Here is a 6596-nt window from a genome sequence, read left to right on the forward strand (position 1 = left end):
TCTTTGCCAACATCTAATATGGTCCGTCTTTTTCATCCGAGGCATTCTGGTGGAAGTGTAATGACACCTCATGTGCTTCAAATTGGTATTCCTTAAACAACTAATGATGTCGAACGTCTTTTCATGTGCTTGTCATCCATATGTCTTCTTTTACGAAATGTTTTTTCAATTCTTTTGTCCACTATCTTCATTGAATTATGTGTGTTATTATTGAGTTGCAAAGCAGAATATGGAAGAAAAGAGTAATAGAGAGGTCTAATTTTGACAGCCAGAGAAAGTCTTTCTACGCAAGAGCCATTTAAACAGAAGCCTGAAGGAAGTGAAAGAGCAAGCTGTCAGCATATCTGGGAGAAGAGCCTTACCAACAAGGGTTGTAGGATGTGCAAAGGCCCTGAGGCAGCAGAGTGCTTGATTGTGCTTGAGGACTAGCAAAAAGGCCATGGGGCTGGTACAGAGTAAACAAAGGGAGAGAGAGAGAAGATGAGAATGAATTTAAAAAGGAAACTACTTCACAGTGCATTAAATGGGACGCCAAATCTTGAAGGACCTATGACATAGTAGACATTCAATTTTAAAAATCAGTTTAATTCAATTATTTACTCACTGGACTATGCTACCCTGTACCCTTTTTGAGCTTAGTCCCTGGATTCTAGCTTGAAACAATTCTTTACCATACCAGAGATTTTATTCCCATTTTGCGACTTCCTGGGGGCCTGCAGATACCTCCTCGCACTGGCCAGGCCAAGCCTTGGGGGGCAGGGACTTGGAATGGGCAGTACAGGAGGATCACTTAATCAAGAATTATTTAAACTGCTTATCAGACTTCATTTACTATTATGATGGGACATAAAAGTTTAAAGACTTTTGCCAAAAAAACTATGATCCAGCTCTATACAAGTTCTAATAAATCTTCAAAGAGGGAATTTATCATCTCTCAATAAATGTGTCTTTTCTGCACTGTCTTCTAAAAACTTGAAAATCACAGGTATAAATCTCAACCCGAGTCTTCGTTTTTCTGTCCTCACAGGAACAGAGTTCCAGACAGGGACACGGCTGCCTCCTGCCATTCCCTCTCTTGTTCCCAGTTTTCTCTCCTCATTTCTCTCCCATCCCTTCCTCCCCATCCCCAACATCTTCCTCTTCTCTCTGCTCTAGGGAGCCCCAGAGTGTTCTGGGGGGACTTCAGAGGTGCAGGAAAGCCTCTCTGGGCCTTGGTTTCCTCATCTTGGAAAGGAGGAGCTTGGACCATGTGGCCTGGAAGATCCATCTTGCTCCAGTCTCAAGTGGTACCCAGTCCGTAGCGTAGCCAATGCTGCTGTCTTTGGAGGCTTGCTGGTTGGGGGCTCATGGGGTGAAAAGGCTAACGTAGGATTAGACATGAGGAAGGGGCTCTCCTTTAAGTTCAATCCTGCCCCCAGGTGGTAGGCAGACAAAGCAAAAGTGCAGACCTTGTCGCGCGCTGCAGCTCGCATAAACCCGGGAACATCATGGTGAGTGAGTGGAGGCGGGCAAAGTCCACACATTGTGATATTCCATTTATATGAAACCTGTGAACTGCCAAGTCCATAGAGGCAGAAAGTAGATGAGTGGTTGCCAGGGGATGGGGAGAGGAGGAAATTGGGATCAACAACTAATGAGTTCAAGATCTCTATTTGGAGTGGCGGAAATGTTTTAGAATGAGATAGTGGTGCCTGTTGCAAAGCATAGTGAATATTCTAAAAACCACTGAACTGAACACTTTTAAATGATGAATTTTATGCTGTGTGAATTATATTTCAATTTAAACATATGTTGCTCCTAAAAACTGCAGACCTTGGCAAGCTGAGGTCAAGTGGACAGAGGACCTGCTTCGGTGGGGACCAAAGAGGTCAGGCAGCTTAGGCGAAAGCGAGAGGGTCTAATCTGCCCAGCTGCAGAAGAGGGCAGCCAGGCAGGCTTCCCTGGCCCAGGAGACCTCTCCTGTCCGAGCCAGGCCGCTGCTTGGGCTGGGCAGCTTCATCAGGGTCAGTGGGCCCACCGCCCAGGAGGCCCAAGACCAAATCCTAGATGCAGCTCTTCTCAAGGTGTGATCCCAGGAGCACCCGCATCAGAACTAACAGGGGACCTTGTTAAAAGAACACATCCCCAGCCCCACCCCAGACCTACTGAATTGGATTTTTGTTTTTAACAAGCTCTCTGGGTGATTGTCTTACACACTGAAGTTTGAAAAACATTTTGAGCTAGAGTGCTTTTCAAACTTTCAGGTGCACACAAATCACCTGGAGGCCTTGTTAAAATGTAGATGCATCTGATTCAGTTAGTCCGGGGTGGGACCTGGGATTCTGCATTTCTATCATAACGTGCTCCTAGGCGATGCTCATTTTGCCTTGGCGCGGCAAGGATGAGAACAATTCTTAAACTTGGCTGCATGTTGCAAGCACCCGAGAAGCTTTAGAAACCACTCATGCCTGGATCTCACTCTCTGAGATTATGAATTGGTCCGCGGGGTGGCCCAGCCACCAGAGATTTGTAACTTTTCCTCTTGTCATTCTAACGTGCAGACACGGTTGCAAACCAATGATCCAGAGGGAGGCTGAAGTTCTAAGTAAGGTGTCCACGTAGATTAAGGGGTGGAATCCCGGGGGATCCCACGTCTCTGGATAGGAAGAATGCAGAGGGGGTAGGAACTGCTTCAACTTCTGACCTATACCAGCAGCAAGTGCCTGTGTCTCACTCCTAGTACCAGAGAGAACATGGTGGAGAAATTGCTAAATCTAAGTCTTAGCAGATAAGAGAAGCAGGGAGCTCCTGCCAGGTTTCCTGCCTCAATCCTACTTCGCTCAGACCCTGGGCCTGAAAGTGGAGTCCATCTGTAGATCCAACGTTAGGAGAGCTACATGGGCAGAGGCAGGGACCCAGAGCCTCCTACCTCCCCCAGAACATCGCAGTTATTGGAACTGCCTTAAATGCAGGGAGGCCTTTGAGGGGAACATCTGCAGGTATCATGCGTTTGGCTCCTTCACCCCTGGCTACTATGCCCTGTCCTCAGCAGCAACACCGATTGGTTCTGATTGGAGAAGGTTGAGAAATGGGGACCCCCATCCGCATCCGGGCTTGCACAGGGGAACTCTCGGCCTTTGGAGAAAGAGATGCACACGGAGGAGGAAGAAAGACGCAAAGAGCAGGGAACTAACAGCAAGGGCTGTTTGCCAGAAAGTCAGATCATGTCAAAAGCAACACTCGGGCTCGGTTGGCGAAAGTGTGCCTGAGCCGCGTGGAGGAGAAATTTAAGCCGTATTTCAGCAGGAAATAAAAATGTGTCTGTAATTAATGATCCTCCAGGAACACACGGCCCTTATTAATGTTGCAATTTGGAGAAACGTAATTCACTAGATGTCAGGTTTGAATCGCCAGAATGGTTTTCCTACTGGAGGAAGGTTTGGAGAGAGCAGGAAGTGCGGAAGAGGAGGAAGCACTGATGGTGGGGTCCCCAGGGTCCCAAGGGTCCCAAGGACAGGGTTGGGAGGGGACAGGGGCTGGGGAAGCCACACTGAAAGACTGGGACACCAAGGAAGAGGCAACTGCAGCCTCGCCATCCCTAAGCACCCCGCCCTGGCAATGCAGCACAGAGATTGCCTGCGTAGGCCCTGAAGCCAGATTTCCCGGGTTCCTATTTGGGCTTTTCCCCTTTGCTGGGTGACTTTGGTCAAGTTGCTTGATGTCTCTGTGCCTCAGTTTGCTCGCCTGTAAAAATGACCATGATAATTGTACCTACTTGTAAGATTCAATAAAGAGCTTTAGCACAGTGCCTAGAAGATCATAAGTGCTAAATAAATAGCTTTTATTATTGTTGACAGTTTCCGTTTATGCATCAGCAGGAATGAGGACAAGAGCGTGAAGTGCAATGAGGATTTTCGTGGGAACCCTTGCGAAGCTATCTGCCCAGCCGTCTTTGCCTAGTGACAGGAGAGGCAAGAGCATTTTCTAGCAACACAGCCTTGGATTCATCACTACTGGGATAAACGTTTCCGCATCCAAAACACATAACTCACCAAACAGTTTCTAAGGGCCCTTCTAGCCTAATCTGTTCTTTATATATTTTTTTTTTTTAATTCTTTGGTTGAAAGAGGAGAAAAGCACACAGGCTGGGTAGATTTGGGGGACTAGACCAGGGAGAGGTGAGGCTGCACATCAACGATTCCTGTGTCCTCCCAACTGGAACTGAGCAGTCGGAAGCCTTGACGTGGGGCAGACACACTTGCCTTGATGTCTAAACAAGGCCACACAGTCTGCGTGGACTGTGCCCCCACCCTGGTCCTAGCCCGCCCTCCCAGAAAGCTCAAGAGAAAGAATCACATTTCCAAGTCCTGCCTTCCACAAGCTCCATCCAGGAGCCATGTGATCCCAAATAGCACCAAATTTGACTTTTTCCCCATTAATATTAATGTCTTCCTTCTGCACCTTCAGGTGCTCTTACTGACCCCTTCTCTTCAGCCTAATGGCATGCTCAAGTCTGCTTTATCCTAGAACAAATCGACAGAGAAGCATTCCTCGGTTTTGCTTCTTCACCCTTGACATCCACCCGATGTCGCTCCAGCAGGCGAGCATCTGCAGAAGTCACTGGCACCGCTGTCTCCATTCCTCACTTCTCAATCACTCCTAGAACCATCACTATGACTTCAACACTATCAATCCATGGAAACCCTTCTCACCCCATCCATCAGCAACACCCCTACTGCCCATTCCAAGGAGCCGTTTCCATTGCTATCTTAACACACTCCTGGGGCTAAATGGTTGACCACTGCCATCTTTTCTAGAACTCACCTCCTTTGGTTTGCATGGTACAGGACCCTCTTGGCTTCTGTCCAGGTGTTTCTCTCAGCCATGCGCACAGGAGCCTCCTCTTCCCCCGACACCTTCATTGCTCGTACTGTCTAGGATGCTGCCCTTGTCCACCTTCTCCTGTTTCACATCCAAAATATCATCCACTCCTATAATTCTAACTAACATCCAGATGCTTACAGTTTCCAAATCCTTATTTCCCTCCAAAGCCATTCTCCTAAGATATAAAACCAGCAAAGGATAAAGTTAAATTATAAATGCACATACTCCATGTCTTTGTATGAATGTCCCATACATATCGCAGACTCAGTATATCCCAAAAACTATCTCCCCATTACCACCCCCAATTTCCCCACTCAGCTCTTTCTCCTGCACTCCTGCATGAACAGATCACCCCGGCACCCACACCATCCGCAAAGCCCGAGAGCCATGAATAACTCAACCCCTCCATCTACCTTGTCCCCAAGAGTCTCTAAACCCTGCTGACTTTGCCTCCTAAAGACCTCATTTGTCAGCCCTCTGCCCAATCTATATCCACTGTCACCTCCGTGGTTCAAGCAAATCTCTCACCTGGATATGCCAATAGTCTCCTAACCGGCCAGACACTGTCTCTCGATCCTTCCAATCCATCTGTCTCGCTGCCACGAGAGTGATTGACCTGTATATTTCATCGTATCTTTCTCCATGCTGCAAGGGCTTCCCTGACTTCCCTCGCTTGTGAGATAAATGCCAGTGCCCTGTCCTGGCATGTGAGACTCTCTGTAACCTGGGCCGTCCCCTTTTCTCGGGCTCCGTCACACTTGCTGAATGACTTGAAATCCCCCAAATGCACTAGGCAATTTCATGTCTCCAAGACCACTTTCTAGAATTCTCTTACCCTGCCAGAAGGCTATGTATAGGGCTGGCTACTTACCTCCTTTCCTCTCATTCTTTTCTGGCCTTTCTGATTCATGTCACCTGTCACCCGCTGTCTCAGCCAGCCAGACACCCCTCCTTGACCCTCCTCTCCTGCAATGATTTGCTCCTGACAACATCCTAGTGAGACATTACCTCTCAGAAAGCTTCAGAGATTAATTTAGGACAAAGTATTAACATGTAGTAAGTGGAGGCATTGTTTCTATGAATTTCTTCTCTTTTAAAGTTATGTTCATCATGATGCATTTGTGTTTATTTCTCTCATATAGAGGAAACCTAACTAATCCATACAGAATACGTACAGCTTATGTTTATATTAATAGGTAAAAATGGAAAAACAAGTTTGTATTATCATTTTCTAGTTGTTCACTCTTTAGAAAAGACAAAGGCTGAGCTACACTGTCCTGCTGGTAGCTCCAGGATCACATTCAAAGCAGGGATCTTGAATTCAAGGGCTTAGAAGAGCCACGCTATTGGAGAGGAGGAAGTGTGGGACTTCAGACACATGGGGAATCACGCCTGTCCAGAGGTGGCAGCTGCTACTAAACTCCAGACACACGTTTCCATGCAGGAATATTTGCCAATTTATCCAAAAGTTCAAAAGATGTTAAATATTTGCTTTGCTATTTCTTTTTTCTGTTTCTTAAGATGGGTGCTTAGATTTATTGGAATTGAGACTTTTCCTCTTTTCTAAAATGGACGATTAAGTCTATAAATTTTCCTCTATGCACTGCTTTAGCTACATCCCATAAATTTTGATATATCACATTTTCTTTTCCATCAGTTCAAAACATTTTCTCATTTTCTTTGTGGATTCTTTTTTGGCCCATAAGTTGCTTAGAAGTTATTTTGTTTAATTT

The sequence above is a fragment of the Propithecus coquereli genome, unplaced genomic scaffold, assembly GCF_000956105.1.
Source record: "Propithecus coquereli isolate 6110/MARCELLA unplaced genomic scaffold, Pcoq_1.0 Scaffold79, whole genome shotgun sequence".
Lineage (NCBI taxonomy): Eukaryota > Metazoa > Chordata > Mammalia > Primates > Indriidae > Propithecus > Propithecus coquereli.